This window comes from Piliocolobus tephrosceles, chromosome 11 (genome assembly GCF_002776525.5).
Source record: "Piliocolobus tephrosceles isolate RC106 chromosome 11, ASM277652v3, whole genome shotgun sequence".
Classification (NCBI taxonomy): domain Eukaryota; kingdom Metazoa; phylum Chordata; class Mammalia; order Primates; family Cercopithecidae; genus Piliocolobus; species Piliocolobus tephrosceles.
In genome coordinates this window covers 44198936-44223895 of record NC_045444.1, presented here as the reverse complement: position 1 = coordinate 44223895, position 24960 = coordinate 44198936, and the positions used below count along the sequence as shown (strand labels likewise).

General features: G+C 39.0%; 1 protein-coding gene across 7 annotated transcripts in view; it reads right to left on the bottom strand.

The window, feature by feature from the left end:
- The window catches only part of PKP4 (plakophilin 4), a 237134-nt gene that overhangs the window by 211557 nt on the left and 617 nt on the right, over positions 1–24960 (bottom strand). The gene's annotated exons all lie outside the window — the stretch shown is intronic.

Here is a 24960-nt window from a genome sequence, read left to right as displayed (position 1 = left end):
CATCTACATTAGCACTATTCAACTGAACTTTCTGTGATGATGTGGAAATGTGTATTTGCAGTGTCCTACATGGTAGGCACTAGCTATATGCGGCTACTGAACACTTGAAATGTGGCTAGTGTGACCAAGTAACTTTTTATTTTAATTAATTTAAACGTAAATAGCTACATGTGACTAGTAGATATATTTTAGACAGCACAGATACATAATTATGGCATGAGATCACAACTGACAACTCTATAAACTTTACCAACATTATTCTAAGTAGAATATAGTAAAATATCACTAACATTACAACAGTTTTTAAAATCAGACACTGAAGTTATAAAATAATTTGGCACCATTTCAATAATACATGTAGGTGAATACTGTCCACTTGTATAAACCAGTTTTGCTTATTTTTATGTACTATGTGGCAATCAACTCTCCACATACATTTTACTTATATATTATCATTCAATTCTACAAAATTCTCTCCCTAAAAGTAATCATAGTACTTATAACAGCACTTGAAATATGCCCATTTTAAAAAGGGCAAAGAATTTAAATAAACGTTTCTCCAAAGAAGACATACAAATGGTCAAGAAGCACATGAAAAGATGCTCAAATGTATCTAGTCATTAGGGAAATGTAAATCAAAACTACAATGAGGTATCACTTAACACCCACTAGGAAAGCTATAATTGAAGACAGACAATAACATGCGTTGGTGAGAATGTGGAGGAGTGGAACTCTCATACACTGCTAGTGGGAAAATAAAAACTGTGCAGCTGGCTTTGGAAACAGTTTGGGAGTTTCTCAAAAAGTTAAACATAGAGCTTCCATATGACCCAGCAACTCCTCTCCTAGGTATATACCTAGAAGAACTAAAAACATATGTTCACACAAAAATGTACACAAATGTTTATAGTATCATTATTCATGACAGCCAAAAACATGGAAACAATCCAAATGCCCATAGCTGATGAATGGATAAACAAATGTGGCATAGCCATATGATGGAATATTATTCACACATAAAAAGAAATGAGGCCAAGAATGGTGGCTCACACCTATAATCACAGAACTTTGGAAGGTTGAGGTGGGAGGATTGCTTGAGCTCAGGAGTTTGAGACCAGACTGGGAAACACAGTGAGACATCATTTCAATATTTAAAAATAAAAAGTATAGTATCAATCTTAAAAAGAAATTAATTTAAAAAGAAACACTATTTTAGGCTACAACATAGATGAATCTTGAAAATATGCTAAGTAAAAAAAGTGAGACACAAAAGGCCATGTACTGCATAATTCTATTTACATGAAATGTCCAGAACAGGCAAATGCATAAAGACAGAAAGATGAGTGGTTCCCAGGTGCTGAGGGGAGAGAGAAATGGCAAATGACTGCTTCATGAGTGCAGGGTTTATTTTTGGGGTGATAAAAATGTTCTGGAATTAGATAGGGATGGTGATTGTACAACTTTGTGAATATACTAAAAATCGCTGAACTATATCCTTTATAGGAGTGAATTTATGGTATGAGAATACATCTCAATTGTAATATGCATTTCAATTCTTAGTTTTAAAATTTTACTGATTTCCTATTTATATGATTGGGTATGGTTTTTATATCCTCTTAAAGAACTGCTGACCATTTTAATCATTTTTCTGTAAGTACAAACATCTGGGGGCGGGGGGAAGCATCCCAGAGGCCGGCACGCTGGCTCATACCTGTAATCCAGCTACTTTGGGAGGCCGAGGTAGGTGAATCACTTGAGGACAGGAGTTTAAGATCAGCCTGGCAAACATGGTGAAACCCTGTCTCTACTAAAAATTCAAAAATTAGCTGGGCATGGTGGTGGGTGCCTGTAATCCCAGCTACTTGGGAGGCTATGGCAGGAGAATCACTTGAACCCAGGAGGCAGAGACTGCAGTGAGCCAAGATCGCATTATTGCACTCCAGCCTGGGTGAAAAGGTAAGACTCTGTCTCAAAAAATAAATAAATAAATAAATAACAAACAAATTCCATATAGGAGGCAAATTTTCAGAGTCGCTAGATACTTAAAATTAAGACAAAAGGAAATATTTTACAGAAATCTTTAAAACCTGTGAGTTGGCACTGACTGCTGAGCAGAAAGACAGGCATGTACTCCTGACCTACAGATATGGGACAGATCTGCAATTTGGTGCTCTTTGTAAAGCAGCAGCAGTTCTGAGTCAACGTCTTGAGAAGATGAGTCTCCCCTCTTTCTGATACCCTTCTCAGCTGACGAATGATACAAACATTTAAGCCACATGGGCAGCCCTGGTTGTAGCTAGGGCAGAAGCAAAACTGTGGAGTCAGTTTATGGGCAAGTCCGAGATTTCAATATTAAGTCAAGTAAACAGAGGAATCAGAAATGATTTAGATACACATTTCCAAGTTATGACTTGGAAAAAGGATTGCTTGTCTGGGTCATACAGTAAATCAGAGACTAAAGAATAAACCAAGAGTTATTAATGCTTTTTATTCACCTGCCATCAATGACAGAATATAAAGCTTTTTTCCCTTAATACAGTTGATATTAGTTGAACTCTTTCCCAAACTGATAAAGACATCATGATGATTCTCATTTTAAGTACAAAAGTGACAATCTGCCTATAGAAGCTTAATAAGACTATATTAAGGAAAAATAAAATTTAAACATTTTAAATTACAAAATAAAAAATTAATTTTAAAAATTGGGCTGGGCAGTGGCTCACGCCTGTAATCCCAGCACTTTGGGAGCCCAAGGCAGGCGGATTGCTTGAGTCCAGGATTTCAAGACCAGCCTGAGCAACACAGCAAAACCCCGTCTCTAAAAAAATACAACAATAAACCGGGCATGGTGGCATGTGCCTGTAGTTCCAGCTACTTGGGAGGCTTAGGTGGGAGCATCGCTTGATCCTGGGAGGTGGAGGCTGCAGTGAGCCAAGATTGTGCCACTGCACTTCAGCCTGAGGGAGACCCTGTATCAAAAAAAGACAAAAAATAATAATAAAATAAATAAATTTAAAAATTAAATGCTGAACTAAAAGTTAGCTAATGTTTAATATCTAAATTGTTTGAGAATTAAAAAGGTTTGAAAAACAATACTGCTTAGGTAACTCCTACTAATGGAAAAATAAAAATAATAGAAACCTCCTGGAGAATGCTGGCTTGGCAGCCTAGCCTAGAAAGGAATAGAAACAAGTCTCTCCATGGAAGTACTTAGTGGGTGGGATTTACTAATTCCAATACTGGGGAAAATGTGTCAGGAAATCATAACTATAACAAAGATTTTCCGCATCTAAAAGCCCATGTTTATGGAGATACAGACATGTAGTAAAAATAAAAACATAATGAAGAGGATAAACGCCAACTTCAGAATCCTTAAGCAAGCTTGGCAAACAAGATTTAAAAACATGAATAAGTTTCATGGGCACTCCATACATTATTCTCTGTACTGTTCCATATTTAAAATGTGCCATACAAACCCTAAGCAAAAAGTTTAATTATCATTAGTGATCATCAGTTTCATTTACAACAAAAGTTCAAATTATGTTTTTAAACAGTTACCAAAATACTATGTGGATAATTCACATTTTGTTTGTGTTTACCACACTGAATTAAGGTTTAAGCCATCACTGATAACTTAGGTGAGCTATCCAAATATTTAGAAAACTACTTAACAAAAAAAGATGAGCTATTGCCAAGACAGAGAGCAGTGGGCAGACCACATGCTTGCTGATGATTCCATTTATCTTGATTAGGACAGCACTCAGTACCACTCTTCTAAAACATGTTATGTCTTTAAACACAAGAATGTAAAAAACACTTCTATCGGCATAGTCCAAAGGGTTTACTATGAAAATCAAAACCATAGCATGTCATCTGCCTGTGAAAACCCCATTTTACAACATTCTAACTCACTGAATGGGAGAAACAAAACATACAACTTAATAAAATTACTTTTAAGGTTCAGAAGTAATATTTCTGAACACTTCCCTAATCATAAAAAAAATCTAAATAATAATGTCTTTAAAATCTGGGATAAAGCTATAAGCTCCTATTCAATAGTTTCACATCTTATAGCTAACATGAGGTTACCATTAAGCTTCAAACCACACCCTTTCAAAACAAAACTGCAAATTTAAGATCTCTAACCTTTGCCAGTCTACTTTAGGACACTGAAAACATTTTTTAGCCTGAACTAGAAATTTCTCTTAGAACATAAGAACTGAGGGAATAAACTTTATCCCTGGCTTATCAGTTATACATATGAAGCATTAGTATAGCCATCAATTTATTTATTGGCATACCTCAGAAGCTGGTCTACAGCTCAGTTAGCATGAGGCCCTGGACTTTTTTTTTTGAGAAATGGGTGCCTTGCTATGCTGCTCAGGCTGCAGTGCAGTGGCGATTCACAGGTAGGATCACAGTGTACTGCAGCCTCACTCTCCTGAGTTCAAGTCCTGCTTCAGCCTCCCGAGTAGCATCGATTACAGGATGTGCCATCATGCCCCAATTTAGCCATTTTTTAAATCAGGATATTGTCGCCAGGAAATTGAACTTCAGCCTAATCCCAGTTGATCAATATGACAGCAGAATTTCAGGAAACCTTACTTTAAGACTGATACTTCTTTCTTCTTTATGGGGTCTACCCCTGCTGCTTGACTTCCTGAGGTATCAGGCCATAATTACTATCTCAATGGTACAGGAGCTGATACTTCTGCTTCAGTTAAGTAGTTCATTCATTTTGGTATGGTTTTCTTCTAATTTCTTATTTGTAAAAAGCACACTTCCAGCGGAGTTGGCTAGGTCATTTCCTGTTTTTTCAATTAGTAGGGGAGAGGAGCAGCAAAGTCTGACATTTCCGGCCAGATAAGCTGACGGGAAACAAGATACCTAGCCCAGGCCTCCTGATACAGGTATGCATGCTGACCTCAGGGACTGTGTCTCCAGATCTCAGGCTCTTCCCCTGTAAAAGGGAAGAACTGCATATGGTGATCTCTAACATCTTTCCTTAGTCTAAAAGCTTGCGATTCTACAAGCACTAACCTCATCAGCAGTGTCATCCTCAAATAAATGTGGTCATATCTGTGGCTTAACTTCAAGGCAGTCATAAACTAGAAGTGGAATTTCGTTATTTATAAAAGCAAAAAAAATTGTCCAATTATAAGGGATGAATTAACATTTACAAAGAATTCTATCACACAGGTGTTCACAGAAGAAAGAATGTAATTCTTTGTAAATGTTTTAAATACTTGTGTTAGAAGAGCATTTAATGGTGTAAGAATATGATGATTATTGATTCCAATTCTTTTAGATATATACATGCAGAGGCTTAGAAAATAAAAATCTCCTGGAAGCATATAAGACAAAATGACAGCAGTGGTCACCTGTGAATGCAGCTAAACTATACTTGGGTTTTACTTTTTTCTTTTGTGCAGCTCTGCATTGAAAGAGTTTTCTGCAAATGCATGGATTTCATTTACAATCAGAAAAAGAAAACTATTTTAAAAGTGAGATCGCCTAAATTTGAAACAGCAGGTCTCTAATCTGAGACTATTTTACTTCAAATAAAATCTTCAGGGGCCGGGTACAGTGGCTCACACCTATAATCTCAACACTTTGGGAGGGAGAGGTGGGAGGATCACTTGAGGCCAGAAGTTCAAGACTAACCTTGGCAACACAGCAAAATTCAGTTTCTAGAAAAGAATTAAAAATTAGCCAGGCAGGGTGGTGTACGCCTGTAGTCCCAGCTACTTGGAAGGCTGAGATGAGATGATCACTTGAACCCAGGAGGTCAAGGTTGCAGTGAGCTATAATCACACCACTGCACTCTGGGCTGGGCAACAGAGTGAGACTGTCTCTAAAAAAATAAAATAAAGTTTAAAAATCATCAGAGGATGAGCCCCCAATTCAAAAGTGCAGGAAAGCAATCATATGACATCCCAGCACACTTTTCACTGTGCATGTGGATGATAACCAATAACATGAATATAAAAGTAAAATCCTATCTTTGAAATTCAGTTACTAAGACACAATCACATGTGTACCTACAACACACCCCAATGATTTCCTGATCGCATCTAAAAAGATTCAGCCCACCGGTCCTCTGAAAGGAAAATAGCTGCTTTAATATTCTAAGTTAAAAAGATAAGGATGTTTCTTTGTCTTTATTGCAATGAAAATGAATTCTATGAGAGGAAGGGAGAGGCAAGAACATTTGAAAATCTGATGAAAGCTATAATTGCCCTCAAAAAACTCCTTGATTTTGCCGACTGTCCCTATTAAACTATTCTAAATATCTGAAAATTTATGTGAATTATAACTGCCTGTATTGGGTTGTGATTCTTCTAGAATCAGAACCCAAGACAAGAATTTCAGTGCATGTAGTTTATCTGGTAGGTGGATATGGGAGATAGGCCAGGGAAGTCCATATGGGGTGCACTGAGTCACTTATCACGGTGAACAAATGGGTCTTACTTCCACTCGGCACTTCTGCCAGCCTACAAAGAACACACCTCAAAGATATCCCAACTAAGGGGTGAAGACACTTAGCTACTGACTGAGGGTTGCTCCTGGAGGGATAACCCACTGGCACTTCTTACCTGCCCCAACACAGGTAGGTGGCAGAGAAGTCTTCTGGCTAAAATCTAGAAGCTTGCAGTAGAAAGCTGTCAAGTCACTGCAAGTGCCACAGGATGTGGACAGAGCACAGACAGAATCTGCTGCCAGGTTGTTCCTACTTACTGAGAACAATAAGAAAGTAAAAATGCCCTCACTGAGATTAAAATGCAAACCGCTGTGTCTAAAACACTGGGCACCTACTCTATGCCAGGCACTCTGCTGGGTGCTGAAGACAACAACAACAAAAAATAATGAAGTCAGTTTCATGACTTTCAAAGTCCACAATTTAGTGAGGAGACAGCATATAGATGTTATCAAAAATAATAAAACTCTAATAAAAAGATTTAAAAAGTGGCACCAGGGGTCCTTGGCATTTTAAATGGAAAGGTGAACTTCCTTAAGGCAGTTATAAAAGTATCTTACTTTTCTTCTAGTAGAAAGAGCAGAGATCTTACCCTGGTGAGACATAAGAACAATAAGAACAACAACAAAAAAACACCACACATTCTGCTAATTCATGATTTTCTTCAATCCATCAGAGAGCTGGTATCTCAGTATAACCAATTAGCCTGAAATCTAAGGAAGGAAAGGCATCTCCAAGGTTGGGCTTGCTTACCTGGGACAGGTGATGCTGGACACTAGTAAGAAAAACTGAGTTAAAAATGTTTAGCAAATTGCTAAGTGTTGAATGTGGGCAGGCAAGAGAATACAGAACCCCATAGGGCATCAGTCGGGCGGTGAATTCATACCCCTTGAGGGCTCTTCTACATGGACCTCCCCTGATGCTAATTTAAAAAAGATTGGCCAGAGTCCTGAGAAGGCCTCCCACTGAGTGCGGGCCTGGGGAGGGGAGCAGTAGCCAGTGTGGGAGAGGCAAGAAATCCTGCCTGCATCCTTCTCCCCTATCTCTACTATGGAACAGCCTTACACTGCTGAGGGAAAGGCAAAAAACCCCCGTCTTCCCTAGGACACTGGTGAAAAACCATTGCAAATGGGAAGCAGGAAGTAAATTTTCATTTTCGAAATGAATTATGGAAAACATTTTACGCACAAGCAGTTGTCAAATTATTCTTGCCTTCACTGAAAATCTCATGGTTTTTTTTTTTTTTTTTTTTTTTTTTTTGGGCTTAACTTTGACATTTTCAGTGTAATTCTGTGAATTCTCATCAATAACTGATTTCTGAGGCCCAGTGCTAGGAGTGGGCAGGGGTTCAATAATCAACATGGCCTAGATCCTTTGTTTCTAATAGCTTTGGTATTATAATAGCTTAGAAGTGATATCGTAACACCAAGTGGGCCTCAGGGATCCCAGAATGTCATTACTGATTACAGAAAGACTCTATTGTTTTCAGCTATGTGGTAGCTTCAAGTCAGCTACTGAACTTGTACTTTCGGAGCTTCCCTCTGTCTTTGCTCAGTACTTTACGGGCAGCAAACGTGTAAAAGGCAGATTATCTGTCCTCAAGTAGCTTCTGCTAAAACTTGTTCATGGTTATGAGGATGAAAGAAGGAAAACAATTGTTCTGGTCATCTTTGTAGTTTTGCTTTGGGAATTAAAATGAAAATGAAAAAATACCCCGTAAACACAGAAATTTTATTATGTAATCCACATAATAAATACAATTCATTTAGTAATACCTTGCTTCGTAACCATTGGAAAATCAGAGTCCTCCTCTTTCCTTAGGTTTTTTAATGCTGACCTTACAAGCCACACAAATTTTACCTGATTTTAAAATTTCATAAGCTAGCTTCAAAGCAAAAAATAAGCTAAGATACAGTATGAGTTGCTTTAAATGGATATATATGTACTTTAGACTTTTATTTTAGGTTCAGGGGTACATGTGAAGGTCACATAGGTAAACTCATATCACTGGGGTGTGTTGTACATATGATTTATCATCTAAGAATTAAGTCCCATATCCCATAGTTACCTTTTCTGTCCCCTCTCTGCTCTCACCCTCTAACCTCAAGTAGACCCAAGGGTTTTCTTCCTTGTGTCCATGAGTTCTCATCATTTAGCTCCCACTTATGAGTGAGAACATATGGTATTTGGTTTCTAGTCCTGAGTTAGTTTCCTGAGGATAAGAGCCTCCAGCTCCATCCATGTTCTTGCAAAAGACTGGATCTTATTATTTTTATGGCTGCATAGTATTCCACAGAGTGTATGTACCACATTTTCTTTATCTAGTCTGCCACTGATGGGCATTTAGGTTGATTCCATGTCTTTGCTACTGTTAACAGTGCTGCAATGAACATCTGTGTGTGTGTATTTATAGTAGAATGATTTGTATTCCTCTGGGTATATACCCAGTAATGGGATTGCTGGGTCGAATGGTAGTTCTGCTTTCAGCTCTCTGAGGAATCACCATACTGCTTTCCACAATGGCTGAAGTAATTTACACTCTCACCAACAGTATGTAAGTGTTCCCCTTTTTCTGCAACCTCACCAGCATCTGTTATTTATTGACTTTTTAATAACAGACATTCTGACTGGTGTGAAATGGTATGTCATTGTGGTTTTTCGATTTGCATTTGTCTAATGATCAGTGATATTGAGCTTTTTAAAATATACTTGTTGACCACATGGATGTCCTCTTTTGAAAAGTGTCTGTTCACGTCCTTTGCCCACTTTCTACTGGAGTTGTTTTCCTCTTGTAAATTTAAGTTCCTTACAGATGCTGGATATTAGACCTTTGTCAGATGCACAGTTTGCAAATATCTTCTCCCATTCTGTAGGTTGTCTGTTTACTCTATTGTAAATGGATATATTTTAACATTTCATGCTTGTAACATTTAACATAAATCTATGCTACAGAGTCTGTAGTCTTTTTTTCACTGCTTTTAAAAAATTAGATGACTGGCCCTCCTCATAGGAAAAGCGTAGGTTGTAATGAGTATGCAGATCTTTTCCTTTTCTCTATCTGACTCAATTTGGTTGAAAAGACATAAAAACTGATATGGTCAGCCTAAAGACAGTTTTTAATTCTACTTTTTAAAATTCATTTTGATTTTAAATTTTTAGAAACTAAAAATAAAACTGTATTTATTGTGTACAGCACGATGTTGAAGTATACATACATGTGGAATGTTAAAACTAGCTTATTAACAAATGCATTACTTAACATAGCTATCATTTTTGTGGTGAGAACCCCTAACATCCACTCTCTGCATATTTCAAAAATATATTATCATTAATGATATCCACTATGCTGTGCAACCGATTCCTTGAACTCATTCTTTCCGTCTAATTATATATTCTTTAACCAACATCTTCCTATTGATTCACTTTTAGTTCTGTGCTAAGCTTTCTAGAGAGAGCTTTATTGGTACAGAAAAGGAGCTGAAGAGGAATGCATTTCTACTCTATACCTTTCAGAAACCACTTGATAAGCTATGTTTAAATTCTGGCTATGAGTAGAATGAGACTAAATAATTTAGGCATGTTTAATTTTTCAATAATCAGAAGTGTTTAAATGCTATTGTTAAGTTTAATGGAGTAACTAAAAAAGGAATTACTTTCAATGACTAGTTCTTTTTTCTTTGAAATAATGCTTAGTTCAATAAATGGCATTTAATAGAAGAAATAAATTGTCCTGATTTTGTAACTATGAATAAGATTGGAGAAATATTAAAACAGGCATTCACTGATACTTAGTTGGATAATACTGCTTATGTCAAATCAACTAGAAGAGATGAATCTTACTTCCAGTATGTCTTCTCTCATGTGTGATGAGCCTCTGTTACTGCAGTGATGTGCACAATTTGAAATAAAGCACAATCCTTCGTGTCAGCACTTAAAGGCTTTTTTTGACAATAAGCAAAATGTTAGACATTTCAGTGTGAATAGATCTCATGATCCAGAAAATACGAGCAGACAATTTAATTGTTCTTGACTGTAAAAATTAAATCTGATGCTAAATTTAATCCAGGAATCTATTCATGTAGGGTTTTCCCCCCATTTTAAACAAAAATTAAACTTGCATGCCTAAGCATCTACATTGATGAAACATTCAGGAAGAAAATTCATGTTATATGATTTACAACCTATCCTCCTTACTCCCTGATTTCTATTAATTCTATTCTTTGGCTTTCCTCACTCCATCCATTACCATGCTTAAGTCCTCTCTATCCTAAAACTTTTTCAACCAAAACCTTGTCTTGGGCCATCATTCTCTCTCCTTCACCTCCAAGGCTCTATGAGAGATTCCCCTGCCTGTGGTGGGTGCATAGTGTTTGTTGAGGAGGAGCTTAGGTTGGTGGCTGGGCTGAAGGGGCATTGAAGCTGTGTTTGTAGCAAGCATGCTGTTTTTGAATCGGCATGGTTTAACAATACTCTCAGAAATTTTCACTCTCAATGGTTTTCACTAGTGCCCTAAGGAAGACTGAGGTTTTTTGCCTTTCTGTCCTCAGGCTGCTGCTTCCCTCCCCAGGCCCAAACTCAGTGGGAGGCCTTCTCAGGACTCTGGCCAATCTTTTTTAAATTAGCATCAGGGGATGTAGAAAAGCCCTCAACTGGTATGAATTCACCACCGGACTGATGCCCTATGGGGTTCTGTATTCTCTTGCCTGCCCACATTCAACACTTAGCAATTTGCTGACAATTTTTAGCTCAGTTCTTCTTACTAGTGTCCAGCATCACCTGTCCCAGGTAAGCAAGCCCAACCTTGGAGATGCCTTTCCTTCCTTAGATTTCAGGCTAATTGGTTATACTGAGATACCAGCTCTCTGATGGATTGAAGAAAATCATGAATTAGCAGAATGTGTGGTGTTTTTTGTTCTTGTTGTCATCAGAGTGAGCTCTTTGCTCTTTCTTTCCTTCTACCAGAAAAAAAGTTAGATACTATTACAGTATCTATTTGAACTAGGTCTTGAAGGACTATGAAGATGTGAACCCAGAGTGGAGGGAGACAGAGAACAACGAGTAGAGACTAGTCTTGCTGATGTGGAGGGTTAAGGAAGGAGAGTAATTAGGGTTTGACTGTAATGGGCCTTATATGGTAGGTCGTTAGAGAATCTGAATATGATCCTGCAGGGCAAACAGTGGGGAGTCACTTAAGGTTAGAGGAGAAGGGGATAACTAAGGTTGTAAACAAATTATTTAATTATTCATTCACTCAAAGAAAGCACCTGTTGCTTACTATACGTTAGGAATACTGCTCCACGAGAGAAATACAGTGATGGCTATGACACAGTTCTAACCCGCTGAGAGCTCACAACATGGCCAGGAAACAGACACAGAAACTATTCACAATGTGACAAGTGTTCAAAGCAGAGTTATGTGCAGAGTGATGACAAGCACAGGTGGGAAGGTTGAAATCTGGAGTGTGGCAGAGCAAAGGGCCAGGGAGAGCCTCACTAAAGAGGGGTCATTGAGTTAGACCCCGAAGAAGAATAACAAGGGCTCACCAGGTAGAGAAGGACATAATAAGTAATCACAGAAAAACCTTCAGGAAATACACGACTTATTGGGAGGATCATATTTCTGTGAAAGTAAATAATACTGAGGTTATATCATTCAAATATAGAAAAAGGATCAAATCCTTAAAAGCACCATATTAAAAATGAATGTTATTGTATAGCTGTATTTTAGGACTGATTACAGTCAACACTTACCTTCTCAGCTAGGATTTTGGAAGACTGAAGTAATGATAATAAAAATATTAAAATGAACGTAAAATTAATACCGAACAGAGTATAAAGCTCGTTAAGTAATCTGATGGTATTTTAAACTATGAAAATAAACAGATTTGACCTTCAAGGTAGAAAAGACATTAATAAAAACTAACCAAAGTATCAATCATGAAGACTTTGTTTAGCCAGATGCAATTTCAACATATTTCTCTGGCAGAGGTATATACAACAGTCACACAAAAAGCATGGTGGGAAGGAGGGGATAAGAAAAGCACTTTAGAAAATGTCCTTTCTGGCCGGGTGTGGTGGTTCATGCCTGTAATCCCAGCACTTTGGGAGGCCAAGGCAGGCAGATCACCTGAGGTCAGGAGTTCGAGACCAGCCTGGCCAACACGGCGAAACCCCATCTCTACTAAAAACACAAAAATTAGCTGGGCATGGTGGTGTGTGCCTGTAATCCCAGCTACTCGGGAGGCTGAGACAGGAGAATAGCTTGAACCCAGGGGGCGGAGGTTGCAGTGAGCCGAGATCACCCCACTGCCCTCCAGCCCGGGCAACAGAGCAAGATTCCATCACCAAAAAAAATAAATAAATAAAAATGTATTTTCTGGCTAGGCATGGTGGCTCATGCCTGTAATCCCAGTACTTTGGGAAGCTGAGGCAGGAGGATTGCTTGTGGCCAGGGAGTTCGAGACCAGTCTGGGTAACATGGCTAGACCTCACCTCTACAATAAACAAAAACAAAAAAAAATCAGTCGGGCATGGTAGCATGTGCCTATAGGGCCGGGTAGTCAGAAGGCTGAGGCGAGTGGGTCCCTTGAGCCCAGGAATTTGAGGCTGCAGTGAGTTATAAGAGTACCGCCACTGCACTCCAGCCTGGGTGACAGAGTGAGACCCTGTCTCGAAGAATAAGAAAAGAAAATGTCTGATTTATTTTCTTCTAGGAATGAAACAATCCTCACCTTTTAAAGTATCACATATGCTTATTGGCTTCAACCTAATGACTGGATTAATTCCAATCACACAGGAGAATACTGTCTTCATTTTACATCCTCACCTTGCCTGTTAGCATGGTGCACTATCAACATTTTTTTGTAAGAATATTACCTATGATCATATATAGGTGAAATTCTGAAAGTCAACATTAATAATTACATTTTAAAATACAATACTGTTACAGAAAATGAAATGTGCCTGCTATCTAAAACAAAATAAAATATAACAAAACCAAACAAATCCTGAAGCCAAGTTACAAAGCAACTTCACAAATTCTACTTAAAATCAATGGGGTTTTGCTAAAAAATAAGGTAAATTTGTGAGAAGTACTACTTACAAAACAGTAACAAAAGATAAAAGACTTGATTTTATAGACAAGTTTTTGTAATTTACCAAGCTATAAATCTAACTTATAAAATTCTTTACTTTAATTTACCAACACATTGATAAAGATGGCTGGATTACTGAGGTCTCACATAATTCAGTGCATAATTTAGAAAGAAAGCTTTAAAAATTATGATTCGGGCCGGGCACGGTGGCTCAGGCCTGTAATCCCAGCACTCTGGGAGGCCAAAGTGGGCAGATCACGAGGTCAGGAGATCGAGACCATCCTGGCTAACATGGTGAAACCCCGTCTCTACTAAAAATACAAAAAATTAGCCAGGCATGGAGGCGGGTGTCTGTAGTCCCAGCTACTTGGGAGGCTGAGGCAGGAGAATAGCCTGAACCCGGGAGGCGGAGCTTGCAGTGAGCCAAGATCGCGCCACTGCACTCCAGCCTGAGTGACAAAGTGAGACTCCATCTCACAAAAAATAAAATAAATACATAAATAAAAATAAAAATTATGATTCAATGCAGCAATTGCATTTCTGGGCGTTCCCCCAGAGAAAAGTATACTTATGCTAAACTGTACATACATATTCATAGTAACTCTATTTGTAGTAGCTATAAGTTAGAAACAGCAGGTGAATGGTTAAGCAAACTGTGGTACATCCATATTATGGAATATTACTTGGCTATAAAACAGAACAGACTACCCATACATGCAGCAACCTGGAATAATCTCCAGAGAATTATGCAGAATGGGAAAAAATATCCAAAATTACATACTTTATCAACGTATTTATATATATATATATATTTTTGGAGCTAGAGTTTCACTCTATTGGCCAGGTTGGAGTGCAGTGGCACTACCATAACTCATTGCAGCCTCAACCTCCTGGGTTCAAGCAATCCTTCTACCTCAGCTTCCCAATTATCTGAGACTACAGGCACCTGCCACCACACGCAGCTAATTTTTAAAACTTTTTTAAGAGACAGGGTCTGCCTATGTTTCCCAGGCTGGTCTTGAACTCTTGGCCTCAAGCAATCTTCATATCTTAGCCTCTCACAGTGCTCAGATAATAGGAGTGAGCTACCGTGCCCACAGTTTGTTTTTTGGAGACAGGGTCTTACTCTTTCACCCAGGATGGAGTGCAGTGGTGAGATCATGGCTCACTGCAGTCTTGCCCTCCCAGGCTCAAGCCATCCTCCCACCTCAGCCTCCTCAGTAGCTGTAACTACAGGTGTATGCCACTAGCATTCTTAAAATGACAAAACTATAGATGTGATGAACAACGAATGGTTGCCAGAGACTTAGGAGTGGATAAGGGTAGGCGAGATGAGCTTTGTGGTGATGGAAATGTTCTGTATCTTGATATTATCAATGTTAATATCCTGGTTGTGACATTGTATTACAGTTTTGCAAGATGTTACCATTGGAGAAAAATGATAAAAAGGGTACACAGGATCTTTCTTTCTGTAAATTTTATTACAGTAATTATATGAGGTTGGGAGAGGGACGACCAAAATGTTTAAGAACATTTCTATCTACTATATTAAGACCAAACAAAGGTTTACTTACTATACCAACTAGGTCAAAACAAGCTACAAAATTTCGTTTTGTTACTCTTAACATTTATGTAATTTTATAGTACCAATAATACCCTTAGCATTTTTGTAACATTTCCCCTTTGAAAAACTTCATGTGCTTTAAATTATATCTACTTCTGTCTTCAACTCTTCAGCTGACTATACAAAGATATTACTGATTCACAAAAGGTATGGATACAGAAAGTTTGCTCAACATCACACTTTCAAAGCTTAGTTTAGTCTTGGTGCTTGATGGGTGCCTAGTAATAGTACGATAAAGAGGATTATGAAAACTCATCTCACTGTGGTTATAATCCAGGCAATTAAGGTTAAAATGAACATGAACCAATCTGTTTATAATTTTCTAATTTAATTTCTTTCTTTTTTTTGAAATGGAGTTTCGCTGTGTCACCCAGGCTGGAGTGCAGTGGTATAATCTCTGCACACTGCAACCTCTGCCTCATGGGTTCATGTGATTCTTTCACCTCAGCCTCCCACGTAGCTGGGACCACAGGTGCCTGCCAAATTTTTTTTTTTCTTTTTTGTATTTTTAGTAGAGACAGGGTTTTACCATGTTGTCCAGGCTGGTCTTGAACTCCTAATCTCAAGTGATCCACCTGCCTCAGCCTCCCAAAGTGCTGGGATTACAGCCTCAGCCACTGCACCCGGCCATTCATTTCTTTACTAAAGAATTTGGTATAATGAATTATTTATCTAGCAAGTTGTATTACAAAAGCATTTTTTAAAAAAGTCTAAATAGTTTTTTCCTTTGAAACATGCAGGATAAATGGTATTAGGGTCTCAGACCAGTTTACAAAAGGACAGAGGATAAGTATTAGGCACAGACAGACAAGACTATCAAAGAGTAGTAGGTGAGGGTGTTCAAAAGTAGAAGTCAAACTCATTCATTCACTTAAGGTATGGAGAATCGCTGAAGGTTGAGATTAAGTCATGCAGAAAGATAAAGTCCCTGCTGTTGAGTAGCTTAGAGCAGGACTATGTTCCCATGGAACTGATATACTCTAGTTACACTATAGGATGGGAGATTTATGGATTAATGTTGCTTCTATGAAAAATTATATTCACAGTTCTAAACCATATTTTGGAAGACTGACACTTGCCAACATACTATCCAAAGATTTCAGACTGACACTTATTTTTCATCTGTTAACAGTGTGAATTAGACCTTTAACATCTGAGTTGTTTATCACAAGTCTCAGACTAATAGCATTAATAGTTCTTGTGAAGTCCAGTTCGATTTTCTGATTCCTTATTCAGTGCCTTTTTTTTTTTTTTTTTTTTGAGGCGGAGTCTCGCTCTGTCGCCCGGACTGGAGTGCAGTGGCCGGATCTCAGCTCACTGCAAGCTCTGCCTCCCGGGTTTATGCCATTCTCCTGCCTCAGCCTCCCGAGTAGCTGGGACTACAGGCGCCCGCCACCTCGCCCGGCTAGTTTTTTTGTATTTTTTTAGTAGAGACGGGGTTTCACCGTGTTAGCCAGGATGGTCTCGATCTCCTGACCTCGTGATCCACCCGTCTCGGCCTCCCAAAGTGCTGGGATTACAGGCTTCAGCCACCGCGCCCGGCCTTCAGTGCCTTTTTTAAACAGACTTACTGCTTATGTAGTCATTGACAAACTGACAGTAAGTGAAAAATTCCCATCAGTGCATCATTCTGAGATTCAAGGTAGAGTCAGTGAGACCATTTATTCTAGCATATGTCACAAGAGATTTTAAAACATTCTGTTTATTCCTAACAATGGGAGGGAATATTTTCAACAGTAAGTTTGGGCTTATAAAGGCACACAAACAGAGAATACAAGAAAAGCAAAAAACACAGTAAACCAAAATACTGCTGTATGAAAAATAAAAATAAGAACTTAATAAAATGGCAGATCTTAAGGCATAAATTATGATTTCTCATAAATAATGTATTGTCATTATGATTAATTATTTCACATAGGCTATATGGTAAAGTGTTTCAAGAGATACAGCCAAAATAATCAAGTTCATAATTAAATTTGTTTTGAAATTACTATTTATCTTTGGTGCAGACTTACCCCAAAGAAAGCTAATGAGAGTGGTTAATGCATATCTCCAGAATCAGGTAATTTATCATGTAATACACAACTAAGCAAGTAGAAGTATGAGCCAAAACCTGGTTATTTTATAGCTCATCCTTAATACTTATGAAACAATTTTACATGTTTATTTATATACCAGCATTTCTAGGACAATCTTCTCTACCTTATGTGTCTTATCTTTCCCAACCAGATTGAAAAATGTATCATGGATTCCTTAAAGACTGAGACTCCCATCACTGAATCTAACACAGACAGTAAGTATCCCTGGAGGAAGTCATCTTTTTTGGCCATAAGGCCTATCAGAGTCTGATACGGAGCAGGGGACTAAAAAATGCTGGTTAAAAGGAACTAAAATGAATCATTTCAAATAAGTAGTATGGTTTTAAATAAGTATGCAAAACGAAACACAATACCTCATACACAGTAGGACTCCAACAAATATCTAAAGTAATAATTGTCTACAGTCCCCTCACTTGCACCCCTAGTGGTATAGAGGAATAAAGTTACCTTTAACTCATCAAACAGTCCCTGTTTCCCACTCAACCCAGAGTAAAGGTATCAGAACACATGATCCATTTTACTGCAAAGTGGTAAATAATGGTTTGTTTTACATGAGTGTTTACAATTCTCATGAAGGTATGGGAACAACAGCCAGTTCTTCAAGGGTTTACTTTGATCGTGACATTGACAATTCATTTAATACTGCACACAATAGTAGTATAATTAATGCTTCCCTTTGCAAATAATGTCCTTATTGCATTAGCAAAGGGGAAGAGCTAACCTCAATACTTTTTAAAAATTGTTTTATAGATTTATACATACTAGAGTTCTGTAGGGACTTTTTTTCCTCCACAAAGGAAGAAAACAGGGTCTAGAAGAAACTTTCATCACTGAATTTTTAAATTACTTTTTATAGAAGAGCACAAATCCAAGTAAAAAATTATCCTCATGAAATGTGCCACAATTTCTGAACACTGGTAGATTGTCCATTTGTAATAATTAGAGTTGAATGAAAAGTACCTATATTCTATGAGATACGGATTAGTGAGTTCCCTATGAACCTAAAGTATCCATACAAAATGTTTTCAGAGGAGCGACTCTGTGTCAGTTGTTTAACTTCTCTGAGGACAAATCAAACCATCTGAGCAAGTAAGAAGTGGGTCATTCTCACTGTAACAAGACTAGTCCCTTCTAATCACCACCCTAAATCCCCTTTCTTGTTTCTATCCAACTTCTAGAAAATGTAGTCTCAATCAGAGGTGAAGTCTCCAGTGTGCACAGGGGACTGGTTGTAGATAAATGAGTCCCAGAAGGCAGGGCTGTGACAAACTGCAGACGTGCAGCTCCATAAAGGCTCACTGCTCAGCTCCTGCCCCGAGGAGCCCCAAGGATCCTCACTCCTGGAGCACTTCACACCACTATCGCACAAGACACGGAGCCACTGACTCAGCCACAAAGGGGTCACAGGTTTGTCTGGCTGTGACGCTTATATTTTCAGGAGCTGAGAATTTCAAGTATACAACTTCAATTTTCTCTCCTTATCCCAAAGGGTAAATTGTCATAAATCCTTGGGAAGACAGTACATTCTTGCTGAGGAAAAAATGTAACGGCTTGATGTTCTAAGAGTTGCGAAATGTAAGTACTAGAAGGACTCTAGAGAGCATCTGGACCAGCTCCCTCATTTTATAGACAAGAAAACTAAAGCCCACGAGAGTTAAATGACTTGCTCATGGGACACACACCTGCATAGTGGCAAAGCCAGGACTAGAACTAGAGCCTCTTGATATCTGTTTAACCACTGTCTGTTGATTTATATCATGTATCTTCCAAACCTCCTTCCTCTTTTCTAGCCTTTCTTGATTTGGGAGTCTCCTGCTGATTTCAGATATCCATTTATTTATTTTTTCAACTGTGATCACTTTCAGACAGAAAAGTCAGCTTAAAGAGTTAACTTACAAGTTGCATTTGGGCAAATGGTGTTAAATGATCAACAGTTTCTAACGCTTTATTCATGTACTGACTAGCACAGACATTTTATAAAATGACTACTACCTGGGATTACAAATGCAATAATTGTATACATTCTCCTATACTTGTTGGCTAGTGGTGGTTAATGCCTCTCCAAGTATTACCTACCACAAGAAGCTACAACTTCCTTACTTAAAAAGGCCCTTAATTACTGTGCTGGATTCTCTTACAGACAATGTCCTGCAAACTATCAAGCTCATAATGGTTCTCTTCAGCAGTTTATTTCTTCCCTGAAATATCCTGTTGAAATCCATAATCATTTTGACAAAACCCACACAGAAAGCAAGCCAATAATTTCCCTGGCATTTGGTAAATGCGGCAGAAACCATCATAAAGCACCACAATGTAAAAATAATGATTTAAATGTATTAAGTGCTGGCTCTGAGCCATTTCCTGTTGTAAGCACTTTACATGTATTAATTCATTTAATCTCCACAAAAACCATATGAAGTGGGTACTTTCATCACTCCATCCTACAGATGAGCAAAACGAGGAACGTAGAGTTTATACAATCTGCCAGGTTACACAGCTAGCAAGTTGCAGTACCAGAACTGGACCCTGACAGTAAGGTTGCTAACCATGACACCTCACTACCTTAATGACACTTCATGAGCCTCACTGAATGTGAAGGTGAAATCTCAAGCACTTTCCCTGGCCAAACCTACCGTATGTAATCTTGGAGTAGGGTAGAGGTAGCAAGACTTTGAAAACATGTGCTTCATCCCTTCCCCTCACTTCCCAAAATGATATTGTTTTAAAATAAAACAAAACAATTAAAAATGAATGTGAAGAAGGTTCAAAGTCTCAAAACAGAAATTCAACTTCCTTGCTGCCATGAATTGAGATACAAGAGGAAACAGTATATTCAAGCTTGGAAAAGTTTTTTTTTTCTTTCTTTCTTAAGAAAAATTTTTAAAAACCACTGTGAACTTCAGGAATCTTGAGCTAAAAATGTAACTTAGATCAATATAATCCAAACTGTATTTTTCAAAGGAGGAAGCTATCATCCAAACATTAAATGGTTTGTCAAGGTAATAAGGTTTAATGGCAGATCTCCTAATTTCTGATTTGGGATACTTTTTACCTCCCTCATGCTTGCAATTAAAACACAGCTTGCAATGGGACAAAACTTCACATACCACCTAGCCAGTGTTTCAAAAGTCTATTTGTAAACCGATTGTGGGTTTCTATGAAAAACTGCATTCCAAGTTTCCAGCCAGGCCCCAAAAGTCTGCATAGTACCCTGATAGCCTCATTTCAAATACACATTTTACCTAACTTTCATATACAGTATCATTTTTGTGTCAAACCCCACACCTGTTTTAAATTCAACCTGGAACACAGGACACCAATATCTACAGGTTATGCACATGGCCTCAGGCCACAAGGAGCTTCCTCTGCCTTGCCAAGTCGACAGATGTAGTGATGGCATAGTGTGTGTGTGTTGTGGCGGAGTGGTGGTGGCAGTTTAGGGCCACAGATTAAGGAAGAGCAGTACTAACACCATTTAATATTTGCAACTCACCAAATTTATATTTAGTGGAGAGGAAACTGTAGAAGTCAAACATGCCTCGGATGTCAAAGAAAGGTGCTTCCTCTGGCCCCCTCCCTCCCTACCCTACAGTTCTGGATTTTATGAGGACTGTATCATTCTATATCTAGCTACCTGGACTGGCACCCACCCAACCACCAGGCATTATTCCATTCAGGAAAAATGCTTTGCAATCACATGACTTACAATAACTCAGACACTTCCATATTTTAATTTATATATTTAGTAGTAATAATATCTCACAATGCAATCCCTAACATTTTATCAGCTGCAATGAATCATTATATATGAGTCATAATAAACTATAATGTTATCAAGACTCTGAATAATAAAATGATCAGTGATATAACCAACATTTATTGGTATATCAAATAAATCTAAATTATGAAAAGGAAAAAAGAACAGGTCAATGATGAAGAAAATGTCTGCAACATTCCTGAGTTTAATTGAAGATCACCATCATGTAACATCCCCAATTTAGTAATGGTAACATAGCACACTAAATTAAGATAATTCCACTGAATTATTAAAGTGACAATGTAAGAAATATTTGAATGTTGTGCAACTTCTGAACTGAAACCAGCAAGTACGTTCTTGGCAACTCAGGGCCTGACTACCTTACCCTGAAATAACCCTGTTATTTCTTATCACTGAGCATCGAACTGACCTGCTGACTGCTATCATCACTTCCATTGATGTAAGAAAGAAAGCTTACATCCATGTATCTTAAAAGTTTTCCTTCTTTTCTCCATTTGCAGCTGTCTGTAGTACTGTCTGGCTGTGAAACAGTTATTTAATTCTCCAAACATACCCAGTCCACTGGTTGTTATGTTTCAGATTCTTCTTCCCCTTTAGTGCAGGATGGGCACTACAGAATCATTTCACACATTGAAGGAGTAATTATCTCCCTGTACACTTGAAGGCGTGAAGGCAAACTTCCCAAACTGACATGCAATTCCATAGGCATTTATGCCCTAAAATAACCCTATAATAACCTCTGTTTTACCTTCCATTTAAGAATGAAGATATGATGTTCATTTTAGAATTAAGGAAGGTAGGGAATTACTGCTCAATTGAAATAGAAAAAACACATTCGATTACAGAGCATTCTCGAAATACCTTAATATTTCAGAAGAGTCAGGTAAGAGGCTAGACTTACCTGATGGTTGGCATCATCCAGGGTATGAATATTATTTAAATTGATCCCTGAGTAACAGCATGGAAATTACTCAGGTCAAAAATTGGCAATAATTGCATTTTTAAAAATTAAAGTGAGTTTCAAATTTTTACATTAAGTTTACTTTGCCTATTTACAAGAAAAGGAAGAAAACTGCGATTCTGATTTAAACCTAATCCAAATACTCAAGGTCATACAAGTGCTAAAGTTTTTATTAAACTGAATTTGGTAGTAGTTTCTTTAAATTCATATTATGTCAGAACTAGTCACAAAATTAGATTTGATTTATTCAGCTTATAAATGCGTTATTGCTGCAATAAAGTATATAATTTTACTTTCTGGTTGAATACTAGCTGCCCCTAGTTTCTTCTTCCCTTGTTTTCCATCAATACTCTCTGCTCCCTTACCGCCCTCCAAAAACAATACAGGTAAAAATTAAAATAACTGGATACTTCGCTACCCCAACTTAGACTCTTCAGTATAATATATAAGACGCCAGATGCAGCACCCTCTCCTTACATAATAGTAGGGGGTGGGGAGGGAATGTACTTTGGTCAAAATATGATTTCGGTTATTTTCAATTGTGTAGGATCTCTAGTTGAAAACCTTCCTCTCTTCAAATATCTGTAACAAATAGAAAGCATTTCTAACCGAAAGGTTACCTTTACCTGAAGCAGGCAAAACTATTTGCACAGCCAATTGTGTGTGTGTGTGTGTGTGTGTGTGTGTGTGTGTGTGTGTGAGATCCATACATCTGAACAGGGTTTTCAATTTCTAATGCGGCAGGGAAACTAAATTTGCTTTTACTTCCTCATCTTGACATCAAGTCAAATAAGCACGGGTTAAGCATGGGTTAAACTCTGCTGTAATATGATATTGTTACATAATAAAAGTTTCCTGTTGGCATTTACAAACACCTCCCAATATCCTCCACAGTGTTACTGGACACAAATTAAACCTCTAAATTAGAAGATTCACTGATTATGCACACAGCTGGAAAACAACGTAGCAACCAAAAGATAAACCTTTCTGAGTGCAAAATATTTTTTTTCTATTTTTTTCCTTTCTGTTGAGTCCTTAACTAAAGGCTCCTATTTGATAGTTTTCGATGTCCTTGATCTACACAAAGTAGGTGTTGGAAGAAAGCTGATTGGTCAGACAACTGACTTATTATTTTACTGAATCTGACATAAAATAACCAGGTGCAAAGAGGTTTATCATAAATGCAACCTCCCAAGCAAATTGTGTCAAATAAAAACACACATATGATGCTTTTCAACATCCGGAAACACTTATTTCAGACATTAGTTGTTCTCGTTTTCATGTTGCCATTTTCCATAACTGTTTCACAGGCACCAAAACGAAGATACTCTCACAGCAACATACTGCATTCAAGAAGACAAGCATTCTTCTAGTTTCTCTTTTAAAATAAAAAGAATCTAAGCTCAATTCTCGCAAACCATTTTCTGTCAAAATTTTGTTCTCCTGTATCAAGGAAAACAAAATGTGACCAAAAATGCCTACTGACCATCATTGATTTTACACGTAAATAATTACCGTTCTTTAAAAGTTGTAGGGCAGCATTTTTTTTCCAGTCAAACTCAGTAACAAAGAACTGAGACCTCCACTAATAAATAACATCTTGAAATATACATGATTGTGGTGTCCCCGTGTTACTTTCAATGGTAACTGACACGCCCCGAATTTAACTGTACCAGACAGTTCTATCTGTCCCATCGCTGACCAAACAGTGCTTCTCTGTTTCTATTCATTATGTATTATACGAAGTCTAAACACAGCCCAGTATGACGAGGGAAAAAATTACACTTCTTAGGATACCAAAGTGATGCATTCAAGATCTCTCTTGCAATACATCCCCGTCCATAAGCACTAACAGGCATTTTTCTGATAGAGCTAAAATATGTTGGCTCCAAGCTCATTACTCTATGAACCTTCAGGTGTCCTGTTCCTGTTGGTTTTCAGAAAACCCTGGTAAAAACCAGGCACTATCCAAACCTTGCACACCAAACTTGCAAACAGCCTTGTGCAATGATCAATAACCTTGGCCACAGAGTCATCGGCTCCAAATTCACGGTCCTGAAGACCAATGCAGCAAAAACCCAGACGAAATGCTAGCTGGAGCCCCAGAGAATTACCGCGCTCCCCCTCTGCCGCATGGAGGGAAGCAATGGGAGAAGAGGAGTGGAATGAGGCTCACCAGCTCCGAAGATGCTCCGGTGACCTCTGGCTGCGCGACGAGAGCTGGGGAGGGAAGGCGCTAGTGCAGCCGCGGCGGGCTGTGTGGACTCTGCCCCTGGTGCATTCCTCGCATTCCTGCACAATCTGTCGCCAGCCCAGGAGCCGGCAGCGCGCGTCCCCCGCTGTACACACACACCTGACTACCGCTGCGCCCCGAGCGGCCACTGCCGCCGCGGCGCCTCCACTGCCCGCGCTCGCTGTGTGTCGCACTCAGCCAACACGCAGCCAAATCCCGGCCCCGCCGCTCGCTCTCCGGGTGGCGGTCCAGGGGAGAGGGCCGGCAGCCTCAGCAGCCGGTGGGGGGGGGGGGGGGATACCAGATCCGCCAGGGAGGTGCCGCAGCTCCGCTTCAACTCCTGGCAGGGAGAGGAGGAAGCGGCGGCGCAGGAGGGCAGCGGCTAGGCTCCGGGCTGGGAAGCCGGGAGGGGTGGAGCGTGAGGATCCGCGGCCAGTAGAGAGGGGCGCACTGAGCAGAGGGGGTGGGCAGGACCGGCAAGGAGTGCAGGACTTCGGGGACAAACGCAAGACCGCGCGGGCAGCAGGGGCGTGGGAAGACGGGGAGGGGGCCAAGGTGCAGGATCTGGGGCTGGAACGACAGCCAGCCAGCCCCGAGGGCTGAGGAGGGCGGGCGTCCTGTGGTGTCGGGGGCGCAGGGGGGCGCGGGGCGGCAGGCAGCGGGGAAGCCGCCGCGAGGGCGTCCAGCAAGGCTT